At 34.9% G+C, this 18850-nt stretch overlaps 1 protein-coding gene and 1 pseudogene across 2 annotated transcripts in view; one reads left to right on the forward strand and one right to left on the reverse strand.

Moving 5' to 3' along the window:
• ATRNL1 (attractin like 1) overlaps positions 1-18850 on the reverse strand; it is a 1148868-nt gene that overhangs the window by 307354 nt on the left and 822664 nt on the right. The gene's annotated exons all lie outside the window — the stretch shown is intronic.
• LOC103095557 (RING finger and CHY zinc finger domain-containing protein 1-like) overlaps positions 5495-18850 on the forward strand; it is a 95820-nt pseudogene continuing 82464 nt past the window's right edge.

The raw sequence follows: 18850 nt of genomic DNA on the forward strand, positions 1-18850 counted from the left end.
TGGCAGGTATTGGCTGAGCACTTTACAAATATTTCCCCTTATCCCTATAACAACCCTGAGAAGTTAGTGGTATTATAATTCCCATTTAACAGCTGAGGTAGACAGAGTTATCAGGTCACATTTGAACTCAGGTCTTCTTGACATCAGGCTCAGTATTTTATCCACTGTGTGATCCAGTGAGAAAGTTATGCCATGGATATCACAGAAGTAGGGAGTTGGGGGCAGAATTTGAATACATTGGAAGGGATATGTGAAGTTATAATGGGATAATGTTTTAGTTATAATGGGATACTAAGGTAGATGAGTATTTCTACTGAATTTCTACTGAATATCAATCAGATTCCATTGATAAATGCTAAACAATATATATATAGTAGCTTGACATATGTGATATCCTAAATTGAAGAAAATGAAAGCTTCCTAACATTGGACTTCATCTTTCAGGATTTATTTACAATGTTTATGGAAAGGTGGTTACCTTTCCATAAAAATACATTTATAAAAATAATCAAAGGCCAAAGGCCAAGGAAATATATTTGGTTGCCAGGGTAAAGGATGGATTTTCCTATATGCAGACTTGTAATAAGCATAAAAAATTTACTAGCCCACATCAATTTTCTACCAGCCCCATTCCCTGAACTGGTTAGAAGATGAATGAATTCTACATTTGTAAGTACTTAGTCAGCATAAATTATTACACACATATTTCTTTTCAAGAATCACAGGGAAACTAAGCTAGTGGTATATGAACTCTGCTAAACTAGACTAAAATAAAATGTCCCTGCCTATGATTTTTCTAAATGTCTTGAATAAAATTTATAAGCTCCCATCCACTAATCCTTCTAAGTAATCTATGCCAGTGACCTTAGCAAACATCCATAGCCAATCAAAGTTTAAATGTTGCCCTTCAGCAATTCTTTTGCTAACATTTCTGCTTAAATTTACAATAATATCTATGATAATCTCCTGTAGGCTGCTGATGTCTGCAATCTAATTGGAAATGATGGAAACCATACCTTCAGAGAATAATGAATCAGATCTGGCAAAGCTTTCTCCAGTTTTAACAAATAAAGATAGGAACTAGCCTTTTGAATGTATGTAAAACAAAGTATAATGTCATGGTAAATAACATCTTCTATTCTGTTTTTATTTTTTTTTAAACTAGGATCATACAGCTTCTCCCTACAATTTTCTCCCTCCACTTCTCCAACTCCAGGCACATGACCAATATTATTAATAGCAGCTTTAATCTTGTGACTCAATTTTCAACTTTTAAAGCATAAGAAAGGTTGGGGGTACAGGGAAAGCTTATTCTGACAAAGCAGAAGTGAAAGGATCTCTTGATAACAAACTAAGAGATTTTACCAGAAGAACTTTATTATACTTGGATTCAGTGAGCTGAAATGGATTTTCAAGGAGGATTTCAGTTCATATTGAGGAAAATCTTTTAAACTAAAGCTGTTTAAAAGTACAATAGTTTATTAATATTAGCAGTGACTTATCCATACCCATAGATCTTTAAGCAAGAGACCTAAAAACAGTTGCTAGATATGCTATAATAAAGATTCTTACTTGGGTATATATTGAATCAGGTGACTCAAGTTCCCTATGTTAATTAAATGTCCATATCTTCCCTTGGAATATAATGCTCAGTTTTGCTGAATAAATTATTTTTGGTGCAATCCTGGATTCTTTTCCTTGAAGAATATCATATTCCCTATCTTCTGATCCTTTAATGTAGAAACTATTAGGTCTTTGTATAATCCTGACTAGTTCCACAATATTTGAATTGTTTTCTCCTGGCTGCTTGTAGTATTTCCTCTTTGGCTTGGCAGTTCTGAAATTTGACTATAATGGTTCTGAGATTTTTAAATTTAGGAAGTTTCAGGAGGTGATATGTGGATTATTTCAATTTCTATTTTCCCCTCTTGGTCAAGAGCATTGAGGCAGTTTTCCTCGCAATACAGTATCCAGGTGATTTTTTGATTATGCCTTTCAGGCAATCCAACAATGATTATACTCTCTCTCCTGGATCTAATTTTCAGGTCAGTTGTTTTTTCAGTTAGATATTTCAGGTTTTCTTTAATTTTTTCCATTTTGATTTCATTTTATTGTTTTTTTGGTGTCTTATGGAATATTATTAACTTCCATTCATCCAATTCAAAATTTTTATAGAGCCATTTTCTTGTTTAAGGGCCTATGCTTTCTTCCTTAGGGTATTATTTTCCTGTTTGGAGAATGGTATTTCCTTTTTTTAGTGAAGTGTTTTCTTCAGTAAGTTTTTATTTCAAAGCTATTGATTTTTTAAATCATTTTCTTTTCTATTTTTTCTTTTAAATCTTTTATTATTTATTTTTTATCCATTTTTGGAGCTCTTCTAGATATTTTAGGCTTGATATCCTGCTATATTTTCCTTTGAGGCTTTACGCATTTTCAGTTTTGTATTGCTCTATTCTTCTGAGCTTGCATTTGGGTTATCTCTGGGACTTTTTCTCTGTCTTTCGCTAATTTGGGTATTTTTTCTTCTTGACTTTGCCTATAAGGTGAAGCTTAGTTCTGTTCCTGGGTACAGGGAATACTTTTCCATGCTTATACTGTGGTATATTCTAGTGCTAGGGGTCAGCTATCTTGGTTCCATATTGAGCACTATGCAACAGCAGTCTTATTGGCTTGCTGTGGTGTGGTTTGCATTTGTACACTTCAGATGCTGTTCACACTGGTGCAAATGGGATTATTCCCACTCCTATTGTGGCAGGAACTTGTTGAGCTGATTTCCTATGACTGCTGCCCAGACTGGATCCTACTGATAAAGTTGGATTATGGGGGTCTTTTTCCTCCTGTTACCCTGTTCTAAATTGCATTGGTTTCTACTCTTCCCCTGCTGAGACTGGACTAAGTTAGCTGTGTTCTGAATTGTATCTGAGTTCTACCCAGGTTTGTTCAGTGCTCTCTCCTTCTACCCCAGTGAGATGGGTCATCCTTTGCTGTCTCTCCAAATTGTTCTTGAGCCAGAGCATGAATTACTCCTTCTTCTGTTGGTTTTGCTACCAAGAATTCATTTTGAGGCATTTTTGTTCTTTTGTGGTCATTTGCAGGGTGGTTGGCTTCAGTGTTGATATCTTGGCAACTGGAAGTCAACTTCTGAGATCCAGATGCTCAGTTGGACTGTGTTGCTATTTATCATGGCATCAAATATTATTATATAAGTCATATTAAATTAAAAACAAATGATGAAGAAATTAACAAAGATGTAGAATAAGCTGGCTGTGTATTGGAACTCCTTTATGTTTAACTTGTAGAAGGATATTTACAATGCATTCACAATATTCTGGGCTGCTCAGACAAGTCTCTTGGTGGTTTATGTTCTATATTGGGATGGAATGAGACACTTGTAGGTCATTTAACTGAACACAAGGAGATTTACTTGTCCAAGATACACATCAAGAATTCCTAGAGTGGATTCAGTTGAGCAAAACACAATTTGTATCCACCTGGTATTTACCTGCCACAGATCAGAGAAAATCTGGAGTTCCTCTTGCCTGTTTTATTGTCTAGTGACCAAGAGGTGATGTCAGTAGCTTCTGAGCCATATAAGTCTGAAAGGTGGTTTCAGTGCCTTTCAAGAATATATAGACTGACTTGCATGGGAATATGGGTAAGGATACTGCTCTTACAATATGAAAAATGGACAGGCATAGATGAGCTGTGACATACATGCTTTTATGGGATAGTCAAATCAATGATACAACAGATCTATGGGAGGACTTTAGTATAGATCCAATGGGGCCTGATTTTTAAATCTTATGATATAAGAAAATGCAGTATACAATTGACTGCATTTGGAATACTTATTAATGAATAAAAACATGAAATAATTTGATAGTTAAAGCAATTCTTTGAAGGATCCTATATGTAAATAATTTTAAAAAGGAGATAAATAGCCTAACCATACTTAAGGAAACATCTAAGAATAACAAGGATAAGAAAATAATATTTGAAGAATCTTTGGTTAAATAGAAATATTATATAAAGTGATATCATATGTTTAATTGTTGATATTTTAGTTAAATAAAGACAAAAGCATCTCATTTACTATACCCTTAAATATTTTCAGTATTGGTTAATCTCTTTAATCAGAGGTCAGTAAAATAATGGTCATTTGAAACTGGTTTAAGTAAACAACTGAAATCAGAAAATCTTCCTATAATTATTCTTATACTCAAAGCCCTAGTAAGATAAAAGTAGTTCTATTGAGTTGAAATTGCATGACAATCTAATGAAATTACCATATTTAACTACTTAGGCAATCCAAATTCATTTATATCAAGACCAAGGATATAATGATAAAGCTTGCCATCTGGTGGCCAATGTGACACAAGTTGTATGTCTTTATTCATTTTCCACAATGTGGGTTTTGATATTAGGCTTTTGAACTCATTCTAAAAATGCAGAGCAATGTCAGATATTTTTCACAATACGTACCTTTCATGGCAAAAAAACAAAAACAAAAAAAACATCATTTAAGAGTGAAAAGGTATAACTAGACCATTCTCAGGTATCTTTAGGGACAGGAGAAGGGATCAGTTTGGAATTAGGTTAATAGAGAGGCCTTAGTCAAATCTGTTCTTCCATTTTAATTTTAAGTAATTCATTGATATTTTGTCTGGAGGAAAAATCAATGACTTTTAAGATAGTAACTTATAAAGTAAATTATATATCAAACAAAATTGTACATATTTAATGATCCTTAAAATTTGTCCTAAAATACAAAATGGAAGGAAAAAAACTGCCCCAACCAATTCTGGTAAATAATTTTTTCATAATTTCATCAACCTAGGCTATAGAATATGAAATTTAACTCAATTTACTTTAATGAATTATACAATTAATTGGATTTGGTTACCCCTACCTCCATGTCACAAAAATAACCATCCCAAACATTATCAGCTCATTTATATTATGTTGTACAAAAACATGAGAGAAAGTGGTAGAAATAATCCTTTGCTTCTTCCTATTGGTCAGATAAACATATTTGTAGAAAATTGCCATCTGAAGGTTTTTCTATTCATGGGGTGAAATGTTTTATCTGTGAATAGAATACTATAATTTTCACATCTAATACTATGCTTTCAAAAATTTGGAAAACCTGCTCAAAAATCACATAAGAGTAAAACCAAAAGAAAAGAATGCCTCCAAATTAGGCACTTTTCTTGTTATCAGCTCTGTAATCTGACTTGATTTTGAAGGAGCATTTCATCCCCATAATACTTATTAAATACAACAAATATTCCTTAAAATCTGTTCTAATTCTTCAAAAGGTATTTAACCCATGAATGTCATGATCACTCATGATGTCTTAAAGGTTCTTATTTGGCCTTAAAGTCTATGTTATGGCCCAGGGCAGGGGGCAAACCTTTTAGAGACCACCCACCCCCTAGACTGTGTGCAGTGTCCACCCCCCACTGAGTGCTCCCCCCCCCCCAATGGATCCGGTATGGAGGAGGGTCTACGTTTCAGGATGTTGTTGACCACCTTAGGCAGCTCTCTTCAGGAAAAGCCAGGTGGGAGATTCTTGGGCCAACAAATCCTGCCACCATTTGATTAGGGAGAGGAAGGGCAGTTTAAACAGGGTTTTAGAACAAGACAAGTCTTCGTATTTTAAAAACAAAATTGTCCTTTGTGGCATCTAATCCTGATCTGGGTTCAGGTCACTTCTGGGCTTGCAAGAATTGCTTTACCAATGATTCTGGTCTGGCTGCAGCCCTTCTGACCTGAAGTCTTCTAGGTGAGGGCAAAGGAGGAGGCCCTTTCCTTCCTCCTGCTCTTCCTCAAAGACCCAGACACTGAGTCTCTCCCTCAGCCTCTGCCTCCTCTCCCAAGGGAGGGGGGTCACAGGGAGCCCAGGGCCAGAATAGGGATGACCCATGCCCACAGAGAGGTCTTTGAGGGCCATCTTTGGCACACACGCCATAGATTTGCCATCATGGGCCTAGGGCATAATTTCAAGGAATATGGAGCAACTGGAAATAAACAGGGAATTTAAAGTCTGAGGTAAGAAAGGAGGGCAAGAAAATAGGGAGATGTTGCTAGGCTAGGAAATTATGCATATTGCCTTCCTTTTCATTTGCAAATTTCAGGATTTAGGAAGGGCACCATTGAAGACTGGGACTGAATAGGATTAGAGAACAAATTATACAATTGCAACACCAGGACAAAAAAAAAACAAATTTGAAATGCTTTAGAATTGTTAGCAATGCAATGATAAACTGAGTCCAGAGGAATGAAGATGAAACTGCGCCCACTTATGTCTGAGAGAGGGGATAACCTTTAAATGCAGAAGGACATACGTATTTTCAGGCATGACCAATGTGGGAATTTGTTTTGCTGGACTATGTATGTTTATGACAGAAATTTTGTGTTTCATTTTATTTTAGTTGTTTGTTCACTTTAGGGGGCAATGGAAAGAACAGATTATTGATACAGGCAGAAATCAAATTTATTTTTTTAAAATAGGAAGTAAAAAACATGAAGTGGAGCACTGATGATATCTTCACAAATTCAGCTAATATTAATCCATTAATAGTTCTGGGCTGATGAAGAATAAATATTATGTATTAGTCTTAAATGTGCTATTTGCATTTTAGTGTCAACTGGGTTTTGGGGAACCCCAAGTTTGCCCCTGTCCTCTGAGAACTCACCCTGAGGGAAGTCAGAGACTGACCCATTTCAGACTAAACAATAGCCCTTAAAGTATTAAAAGATCCCAGTTTAGGTGGGACTAGTGGATATAGTTAGTGGTAGTCTTCTCCGTGAGAATGACAATAGTGTATCTTTGTGCACACTCATCTAGTGGATATAGTCAAATGTTAAGTACTCTTTTTTGTCTTAGTAGCTTCTCCCATTGTATTAAAGTCCTCTCCCTGGAAGCCTAGCCCTGGGCTATCTATTGTAAAGCATCAGCCTCTCCCTGATAATCCTGTCTTGGAATTCTCATTTCCAGGTAGCCATTGTAAAGTCAATCAATCATACCTCTCTGTCCTTTTTTCCCCAAAAGGTATATAAGATCCCAAGTTCTGTCACTTTTTGGAGAATCATCTCCTGTGGTGATCCTCTCAAAGATATTGTCCCCAGAGTCCCAGGGTTCTGACTCTATGTAGCATTTGGCACTTGGTTCTGTGTATTGACCAATTATTATGGACCAATCTCTTTCGTGATTAAATATTTGTTTTTTCCTGACCATCTTTTAGGTTCTGTGTTTTCCAAGTTAACAATAGTATGAAATATATTATTCTTAGGGGGGGAAAAGAACAACTAGGTCTATATCCCAAAGATAAAAAAATGGGAAAGGATTTGTTTATACAAAAATTTCTTTAACTGCTTTTTTTTTGTGGTGGCAAAGAATTGGAAACTAAAGGGATTTCTCTCATTTGGGGAATGGCTGAATAAATTGTGATATATGATGATGATGGAATACTATTGTGCTATAAGGAATGATGAAGAGGATGATTTCAGAAAGAGCTGGAAAGACGTATGTGGACTGATGCAAAGTGAAATAAGCAGAATCAGGAGGTCATACACAGTAACTGTAGAATGATCAAATGTGGTAGACTTTCTACTAACAGCAATATAATGATCCAGAACAATTCTGAGGGCTTATGAAAAAGAATGCTATCCTCCTCTAGAGAAAGAATTGTTGGAATAGAAATGCAGATGAAAACATGATTTATCACTTGTTAATTTGTGTATATGTTTTTGGATTTTGGTTTTTATAAAGCTATTCACTTATAAAAATGAATAATATGGAAATATGTTTTAGATGATAATACCTGTATAACCCAGACTGAATTGCTTGTCAGCTCTGGGAGGGGGGAGGTAAGAAGGGTGAGATACAATATGGACCATATGACTTTGGAAAACATGTGGAAATTTGTTATTAAAAATGGAAATGGAAAAATGGAAAGAATTTGGAATCCATCTTCCTACTACTCTCAAAACCCTATTAAAGAATAAGGAAGGTGGGGCATACAAAGTTTGATTTGTTAATTAAGATTCTGAAGAGTGCTCTTCAATCAGGTATTCAAGGCTCACAAGCATGTTGTGAAGCATTATTTTTACCCCTGAACTTGAATTATTTTCTTTCCTTGCCATCCTTAACTGTGACCTTCTACTTTACTGATTTTGACCTAGACAATTAGTCTCTCCTCTCCTCTTAATATATCAGTTTCTGTTTACTGGTTCTACTTCACTCAAGATTCCAGTTATTTGTTTCTAACTCAAGCCTGACAATTTGTCTCAATTGTTCTTTTTGTTCAATGGTTTGATTTAATGTTCTTGATCCTGGATTTTAGCTTGGCTCCAAGCAAGCACACCACAGAATTTTCATAGGAAAAGCCATATTCTTTCTCTAGACAATAACCAGAGTTCAGCCCACAAATATATAGGCATAAATCTCTAGATTAGAAGGATCTGATGGTCTTTAATCTCTATAAACCATTTAACACACCAACCACTTAATTGAATACCTTTAGAATTCTCAAAGCAAACCAGAATCTTATAGTTATAGGAAAAGTTGCTTCTCACAGTGTCATTTTTCATGTTTACAAATATAACTGTGAGATTGATTGCATGACCTCCAGTTCCTCTCTGACTGGATATATGTGGAATCTATTCGTGGTTAACCTTTCTTTGTCCTGTTTATCTCTGATTATAGCTCTGCCTCTGACTCATGGGATACAAAATGCCTCTGGTCCAAATAAACCAACTGAACCACATCATCAAGTTCCAGCCTCGATATTTTGTTGACATTCATTGGAAATCCCAATTTAGTTTGAAACTCTCTGATTCTAGGTCTTATGAATGGTGTCAAAACCAATAAGATATATGAACACAGTAAGGAATAATCCTGATTTCAAATACTGTACTTTTGCCTTTGTTTTATTACAAAAATCACATAGTCATAGCTGAGTTGGATGTTCCTTCAGAGATCACAAAGTCCACCTGAAACCTGAAGAGGATTTAAAAAAAAATCCTCTATAAGTGGTAATTTAGCCTCCCCTGGATCATTGTGCTAGAAGGTAATTCAGAAGTTATCTGAGGCAGAGTGGGACCAGAGGAAGGTTTGGAAATAGAATACTTGGATTAAAATCCTAAATCTGTCATATAGTATCTATATGACTTTGAGTGAGTAACTTAATCTGTCTGGACCTCAGTTTCCTCATATTAAAAAAAGGAAAAGATGACCCTTATGAATTCCTGATTCTACTAATATTTTTCTTTTTTTAGTTGTGTTTGCTACTTATTTTATCTGCCTAACTACACACACATATATATGGATATATATATACATATATATATACATATATATATATCCTTCCTTAATTTTAAATTCAAAGCCCTTTTTGTCATATTCACAAGATTACAGGGAAATATATTTTACTAGCCCTCATTAGTAATACTCTTTTCCTGGTGGTGAATCCATAATTTCTATATTTAAATCCATGACTCAGAAAAAGAAATATTTTTGAAACGAAGTTAATATAATATGCTTACTTCCTAAGGCTACCTTTTTTTTCTGAAACCTGTATCTTTAATTGACAACAGTCATATAAATACTACTTCTTCACCTATCATCTTCACTTTTTTGCCACAAACTTCTTAATGTTTTCTTGTGTCTCCACACGAGTCAGTACTTTGGATAGATCCCACAAGTTTTACTCTTCTTATTCTGGATACATATGCTGAGAAATAGCTGATTTCCTGTTTTGTAATTTTTTTTCCCTAAGTAGAACTAATATAATGAGGGATTTATCAAATAAGCCCAGTCCTTATACAAGCTTATTAAGCTCAACTAAGCAGCAAAGTAGAGACTGGGAGCCTGTTTCCATCAGAATTATGATGATGTACAGATAGCTCTCACTTTATGCAAGTCAACCATTCCACAGACCTTAATGTAAAAAGTGATTTTTATTGATGTGAAGGAAGTGGGGAAAGGAGGGTGATAGGAAGGGGTTCCAACACCTGTGGAGGGTACAACACAGTTCAAAGACAAAGACACATGAGGAGCTGAGATAGAGAAGCAAGAACTTCTGGGCTGGGAATAGTCATCTGGTGACTGGACAGAGCCATGGGGGAAAAAAGAGGGAGGCAGAAGGAGGTCAGACACAAACAGGAGAGGACAGGTGACAGGTTGGGGCCAGGGACAAAAATAGAGAACTATAGTACTGATGGATAGAAGACAGATACATTGGAGCCTGTACCTACAGTAAGGCATAGCAGAGCAAATGTCTCCTTTCTGGACACTGGAGGTCTTAATCCTCCAACATCCCTGTCACTGTTGTTTTCTGCTTTACTTGGTGGATTTGTTTTGTGAGGTGGGTGGAGGGTGTGGATGGTTGAGCCAAGAGAGACATTGGGGGGGGGGGGAGAGGAGGGGGAGGTAAAAATTAACAATGTTTTTATGGACTGTGGACTTATTTTAGAATTCTTTATGTACAGTACAATTTATGTCATTGTAAATTTAAATTTATGTAAAGTTAGAACTCTAGAATGGAAATAAGTTGAATAGACCTTGAAACTTGTGTGGACATTCTGTAACTGATTCTCATCTAACCACATGGTAAGTGGTAGTCACTTTTACTGACTGCAGTTACTCAACTGAAACCGATGGTCCCCTTAGCCTCAGTCTTAGTCAGGCTCAACCTTTACCTTGGTTTGGCTTCTTTTCTTTGACTAATTTCTTTCTGATTGGAAGAATTCAATAAGAGGCAATGTTGTAAGGGGAGAAGATACAAGATATCTTCCTATCTGAAAGCAACATGTGGTTCCGTGAATAAAGTATGATTTCTTTGCTGGTCTCTGCCTTTATTCTTTCATGGTAGGTAAAGCAAATTAAAGGCAATTTATCTAGCAGACTAACAATCTGGAAGTCAAATCCATTTGAAGTTTCCTGGTCATATTAGACAACATTAATGCTCCTAAGAGTAAGGAGGAACTTTAGGAATCAAGTTCAGGGGTATTTGAGATGAAGATTCATCTGGCAGCAATGCCACATATGGACATGAACTTAGTAGGACCAATGTTTTAGAGAAATCAAGTTAAGTCCTCTTTTTTTCAGAGACTGAGGTAATATAGGGTAAAGTGTCTCTGTGGGAAAATGTGCTTTTGTAATTGCTCTTCCTCCGTAAAAGTTAAATGATGTTAAGTGGTTAAATAGAAATGGAGTGCTAGTTACCTGAAACTAAAAGAGAGGGAGTATGCCAAAAATGGGGATTTAAGCCCAAAGTATTAAGACAAAGACATCTCAAAGCTTAGATTTCTGAGGCAGAGGATGCTTATGATAATGATGGATAATTGTATTCATTATCCATCATTAGTGATCAGATACCTTTGTTCACTTCTTCCTGAAATTATTACTGTAAAACTCTGGACAGTACCTATGGGTTTCCTTAATTTCTTTAACTATAAGAAGCTGCTTCCTTCTGATAGCATCCCATTGGATCTTTTATAGGAAGAACCTTATATTTATTACATTATTCTAGACGCTAGTGTTCTCTTTCCTTTCCTTCATATTCTGTGTTACTTTTTTTCATTCTCCAGTCACATGATATAGACTAGGATTTCTTTCTTCCTCTTAAAGACTTTTTAGTTTTCTTTATATCTTCTTTGACTTACTTCTTCCATTCTTTCCAGGTATATTTCTTTTTTATCAATAATGTATAGAGGAAGAAAGTATTATTCATCCCATTTATCTTCTTTTCTTCTATTACAGAACAATCTGTTTAAAGTATATAACAAATTTAACTTTTAAGTACAAATGTATTGTGCTTTTTGAAAGTCAGGGCAGAATTCCCCTTGCCTTTCATAATTACAAGTGGAATCCTTGGATCTTGTCATTCCAGGTATATTTCCTGGAGATAATTCTAGTGAATAACTCACATTACAAAGTATCTGCCTGCTCTACCTATTCTCTTCATTGTGAATCTTTAATCTATCACAGGGCACTGCAAGAGATAACGACATCTGAACAGCTGATGAAATTATTTTTTCTCACATTTCTTATTTTAGATCATGATTGTATCATACTTGGGGAATGGCTAAAGACATTGTGGCATATGGTTGCAATGGAATACTATTTTGCAATGAGACATGATGAAAATAATGCGTTCAGAAAAACATGGAAGTACATGAACTCATGCAAAGTGAAGTGAGCAGAACTATGAAAACATTGAACACATTAAGAAATAATGCACAATGATCATCTGTAAAAGACTTAAGTATTGCCAGCAATGCAAAGTTCTAAGATCATCCCAAGGGACTCATGATGAAAAATGCTATCCACAGCCATAGGAGGAACTGTTGAAGTCTGAATGAAGATGAAAACACATCATGTTTCATTTCATATCCTTCATGAGTTTTTTTTTCTTGTATGTTCAATGTGTGACTTCTTTCATGGCATGAGGAGTATATACTGCATGAAAGCATGGATAGAACCTATATCAAGACTATTCACTATTTCTTGACTAAATTTTCTGTTGAAGTTGGCCTCTTGTTTGTCTTGGGTGGGGAGGCATGGTCCTAAATGTCAGCATTTTTCATGTTGCTGTATTCAGGGTTAGTTTAGAAAGTCTGCAAGGTTTTGGTGGTGTTATCTTGGGCGAGGTGTGGTCTTTACTTGGTCTTTGCCCAGAAAAGACCCTAGATCCCTTGTGACTAACTACAAACACTTTCCTCTCCATGAAACCACAAATCAAAACCAAAAATGGGCACCATGAAACCACAACTCAAAACCATGTATAGGCAATGGTGCTGCCAAATGGTGCCCAGTTTTACACCCAGTGTTTCAGCTCAGAATTCCCTATAGTCTCTTTCTGACTAATTGTCTTTTCTCTTTAATTTCTCCATTCTGAGACCTAAGTCTGGTGCTCTTACTATCAGAGCCACCTCCAAGGTCCATTGGTATTGTCATCACATTACTCATGACAGACCCCATCCTGTTGTCACAGATCTCTCATTCTGCCTCCTAACTTATCTTGGTCTATAAAAATGTCTCAACCTATCCTTTTCTTGTCTCTAGTGCTCCAGAATTCAATTTGACATCTTATATTAAAGTTGTTTATAGAGTAATATTGGAAGTGTTTGGCTGGGTTTCTGCCTTTACCTACATTCTTATCTCTGTCCCTTTTATGCATTAAAATGTTTCTTAAAATGAAAAATATTCTAATGTACTGTTTCTATATATATATAATATATATATATATAATCACTAATGTTATGCTATACATGTTTCTCTGACTGCTATAAAGCTAAGTACACAGAAATTATGGAAGGGTCTATAAAGAGTTAATCCCTGTCTATCATCACAATGAGCTGTTCAATATCAAAGTGACAGTGCAAATCAAAATGCTCTGGCATTTGGCACTCCAGTTGGACTGTTGTGAAAGGTAAAAGTGGGGCAATTTAGAGTTCATCAATTATATCACATTAAATTAGCTTCCATCATTGGTTTGGCTGGATGGCCTTCATCTATCCTAATTTACAGCAAGAAGGACAGCCAAGTACAGGATGATAACAATGACACAGTCAAAAGATATGTTAAAGTGAAAAAAATTGCTCTGCATTTAGAAAGAGTAGCATTAAGAAAAAAATATATTATCATTGGAATAAGTTTATAAAATTTGGTTTGATTTAATATACATCTTTCCCTCAATATCTCTTCTCTTTTTCAGCTTAGACATCAATATTATCAAGAAGTTTGGCTAAAAAAAAACATTCAAGGTTTCTACTAGTTCCAAAATTCTGAATTATGAGCCTATCTATATATGCACTCTGGAAAAGCATACTACAAAGAGAAATTCTGCATATAAACCATGTTTTCTCATTAACTTGCAAGATAAAATTTGAAATGTATTCCCATCCCAGTACCAAAATTCACCTCTAACATTGATGTATGCCACATTAAAATAATTTCTCCATATTGCATGTACTTTTATTCCTTTAGAAAGATGTCTGTTTCTAATACTTGTAAATGAGGGAAGAAAATATAATTAAGAGAAATTATGGGGGGGAAACTATAAGGGAAAAGGGGGAAGAAAACAAAGTAGGCAATAGAAACGATAGGTTTATAAATTTATGTCTTTGCCTGTCACAAATTCTAGAAAGGATTTAAATGAATGGAATCACATATTATAAAACGAATTAAGAGAACCATAGCTTTAGAGCTAGAAGGAGCATTAGAAATCATTTAGTCTAATCTAATTTTAAAAGTGGAGAAACTATTGTTCATAAAGGAGAAGTGACTGATCCAATATCATATGGATAACAATGACTGGATTTCATATCTAGGGGTCATTTCACTCCACTTAAGTGATCACTGTGTGCATTTAGAAATTAAAATGGTGATCACTGAGAGCCAAAAGAGACACACTAGGAACAATTCTTTTTGAGCAACATTTTTTTGCTTTGTTTGCTAGACCAATAAAAGAGGAGAATGTTATAGAGTCCCTTGAATGGAATAAGTCATTTGCTGTGTTATTTGAAATAATAATCAGAGTGGGGGAGGGGGAGGAGGAGCTAGATGACTCAGTAGATTGAGAGCCTGGCTCAAAGATGGGAGATTTTGTGTTCAAATTTGACCTCGGACACTTCCTAGCTGTGTGACCCTGAACAAGTCACATAACCCCCATTGCCTAGCAATTTCTGCTCTTCTGCCTTAGAACTAATACATTATATTGATTCTAAGATGAAAGGTAACAGTTTAAAATAAAGAATTAACAATAGTTAATATATAGCCCTTTAAGTTTTGCAATGTGCTTTTACATGTTATTCCATTTGATATTTACAATGACCCAACAAGTGTCAGGTAGGTGACATTACCACCATTTCACAGATAAGGAAACTAAATATGAAAGAGACAAAGTGATTCGTTCACGGTAACACAGCTAAGTGTCAGAGTCACAATTTGAATTCATTTAATTCTCACTTATAGTGATCCCTCTATCATTTGCCCCACTAAGAGGGCAAAAATATACACGAGCAAAAAACTATTTTTCTTAACCTGAAAACATCATTTTGAACAAAATGAAAAAATATAGGTTGGATTACCATTTAAACATGTAAATTTATAGCACATCAAAAATAAATCTAGAAAGAGTATAATTAACGCATCCATGTCAAATCAGAGGATACATCTAATGTCATGTCATAGAGTTAAAAAACTGTCCTTGTTAAATTTAGCATAATTCATATTTATTTCATTTCTTTCTATTATAAAATATCTTCATGTATATATGAACATATAAAGCATATTTAAAGAGCTTTTAAAACCTTATAATACTATATAAATGTTATTAACAATAATCAATAATACTACATAATTATTTCTACTTTATCACATAGGTACTTCATATTATCACAGGGTTGAATTCCAGGTACAGTCGAAGAGACTGTGATAGTAATACTTCTTACATTTTAATTCTAGACAGCCATGGAAACTTTTTTTTTCCCTTCCCTTCAAAACATTATTGAAATTAAACTTCACAGTTGTCAACTTTCTGACAAATGCCCACATCTAAATTATGAGACCTGGACTTTTTTGTCAACTAATTAGTCACTTTCACTATTATGGAATGAAAATAACTCCTTTTTATTTTGTTAAAAGCTACATTTGTGATTTTTGGAGTCTAACAACTGGGACCAAACTGTGCCTCTCAAATATTTTTGCACCCTTCAGGATATTGGGGAAGTGAAGATACTCAGTAGGGTTTTATGGTGTCTTTTTGCTACCTCTGCTCAATAACTAGTTAAACAGTCTATATACCATTATTTGAAGTTCTGGTTGTCAACCTCAAAAGCAAACATTAACTTCAGACTGCAACTGGGATTCAGCCAAGTTGAATCATTCATTTCCATCTGGGCCAATTCCTCTTCAAATGTCTTCCCATTTATAGGTACCATGGCTTCCATTTGCCACTTCTCTGGTAGTGCTGAGAAATCAAGCTATGTTTAGAAAAGATCTAGTGCTCCCAAACATGTCATTTATTTTCTATGAAGAATCAAAAAGAACGACTGAAAGTATTGTTCAGTGCATAAGAAATGGACGCAGTAGTATCAATTTTCCTGGATGTGAACTTTACTTAGAAACTTATGAGTCATCCCTCTGGGGCTAGCCATGGGAATGAGCTCAGGCATCACTCTAAAATATGGAGGGCTCCATTTTTTGAAGGAAGCACAAGAGAGAAGAGAAGAAGAGAAAGAAGTCCAGAAGAGAAAGGAGAAGAGGAGGGGAAAGGAGTGAAATATCTGTATGTTCATCTAGCCAAACAGGAGTCAGAGCCAAAAGGGACTTTGGAGGCTACTGAGTCTAACCTTTTGCTCTCTGCATTTTGCAAATGAGGAAACTGAAGCTCAAAGATATGTGACTTGTTCAAGATTACACAACTTATTAATCTATAAGATGATCCTACTCTCTTATTTAGAAATGGGGTAAATTATGTATATTTTTTGTTGTTTTTTTTATTTTAGGGAGAAGGTGAGACATACAGTGTATACTGGACATGGTTGCAGTTGGGAGAATAAGCTCAGCTATCTTATTGGTCAGACTTCTGCCCTGGGAATAAGGAAACATAAATAAATAAAAAAATAAATAAATAAATAAATAAAAAATAAGGAAGCTTGACAGTCATATCCTCAGGAAAACCACTCCAGTATTACTGTTGAAGGCCAATTCATGACTTCATATCAGTTGCTTCCTCAGGGCTTAGTTTTAGTTTCTTGGGTGGGGGAAGAATTCTAACAGAGATTTTTCTTTTATCTTCAGGATAGCGCACGCCTTAAGTGATCATTCAACCTCTATTTGAAGACTTTCAATGAATGAGTTGGCACCTATTCCTTCCTAAAGCAGCAGACTCCCCCTTTGGAGAACTCTGTTGTGAGGTTTCCCAAGAGTAAACTTAAAATTACCATTTTGTGACTTCCACCCTTTATTCTTAGTTCTTCTGAATGGGAGCAAACTGAACAAGTCTAGTACTTCTTCCACGTTAAAGTAATTCAAGTACCTAAATAGAGCTATGACATCCCCTGAGTTCCCTCTTCTACAGGCTAAAACATTAGTTCCTTCAACCCATCCGGATACAACATGGACTCAAGACTCTTCATCATCCTGGTTGCTTTACTCTGGATGCTTTCCAGGAGACAAAACATGGCAATGTAGAAGCTATTGAAGTTATGCAGACACAGTTAGAATTGTGGGTTAGGGTGACGATGACTTTTCAAAAGCAGGTAAAAACCCTCTTGGCTGAAAGACAGTTAATTAGTTATTTAACTGAGCCAATTTTCTTTCTATTTCTTTAGAAAAATGTAATAGAGTCTATTCAAATTAATATTTTGTTACTAGTAGAGTACTAAAGACCTATCCTGAAATAATTGTAATTCCTCTAAATGTACAAAAGAAAGTAGCAACTAGGAGTATGGTGAATCCCCTGTACTGTGCTTCAGTTTCACTCCTTAGGCTCAATCTCAGAAGCTCTATTACCTGGTGTATGAAGAAGTGACAAAATATTGAATATGAACTTTAAAAAGAATACAGTCTAAAAGGCTATTTCATTCATTCATGTATCTTTCCATAATCCATTTTAGAGTTTATTATTAGTATCACAGAAATATTTTACTAAAACCAAGATAATGTAAAAATAATTTTGATACATCAAATTAAAAAGATTTTGTACAAACAAAATTAATGAAGCCCAAATTAGAAGGATAACAGGAAACTGGGAAAACTATTTTCGCAGTAATTGTCTTTGATAAAGACCTTATTTCTCGGGAAACTGAGCCAAATTTATAAAATAAGAGCCATTCTTGGTGGATAAATAGTGAAATAATATATATAGGCAGTTTTCAGAAGAAGAATTCACAGCTATTAATAGTAACATGAAAAATGCCCTAAATCATTATTGATTAGAGAAATATAAATTAAAATAACTCTGAAATACCAGTGCATACAAATCAGATTGGATAACATGAAAAAAAGAATGATAAATGTTGGAGGGAATATGGGAAAATTAAGACACTAATACAATGCTGTTGGAACTTTGAACTAGTCCAACCAGTCTATAGAACAATTTGGAACCATGACCAAAGGGCTATAAAATTGTGTATACCCTTTGACCCAGCAATATCCCTAATAAGTTTATAGCCAAAAGAGATAAAAGGCAGGGTAAAATGACTTACTTGTACAGACATATTTATGGTAGGTTGTTTGTGTGTGTGTGTGTGTGAGAGAGAGATGGCAAAGAATTGGAAATTGAAGGGGTGTCCATCAATTGGGAAATGGCTGAACAAGTTGTAGTTTATGATAATGATACAATACTATTATGCCATAAGAAACAATGAACAGGACAATGACATTTAAAAAAAAACATGAAAAGACCTATATGAAGTGATGCAAAGTGAGCAAAACTAGAACATTTTACAAAATAATAGCAATAATGTACTGTGATCAGCTGTGAATGATTGACTATTACCAGAAATACAAGGATCCAAAACAACTCTAGGAACTCATGACAAAAAAGTCCACTGCCATAGAAGAAATGGACAAATCTAAATGTATACTGAAACATAACATTCTTCACTTTATTTCTTTCATTTCTTTCAATTTTTCAATTTTTTTTCTAGCATAAGCAATATATATTTTCTTTCACAACAATGTTTGTGGAAGTATGTATTGCATGATAGCATATATACAATCTATATCATATTAGCTGGAATGTAGGGAATAGGGGTTGAGTAGAAGAGAATATAGATTGCAAAATGCCAGAGAATGATTATTAAAATTATATTAAAAAGTCATAAGAAAAAT

Source organism: Monodelphis domestica, chromosome 1, assembly GCF_027887165.1.
Source record: "Monodelphis domestica isolate mMonDom1 chromosome 1, mMonDom1.pri, whole genome shotgun sequence".
Taxonomy (NCBI): Eukaryota; Metazoa; Chordata; class Mammalia; order Didelphimorphia; family Didelphidae; genus Monodelphis; species Monodelphis domestica.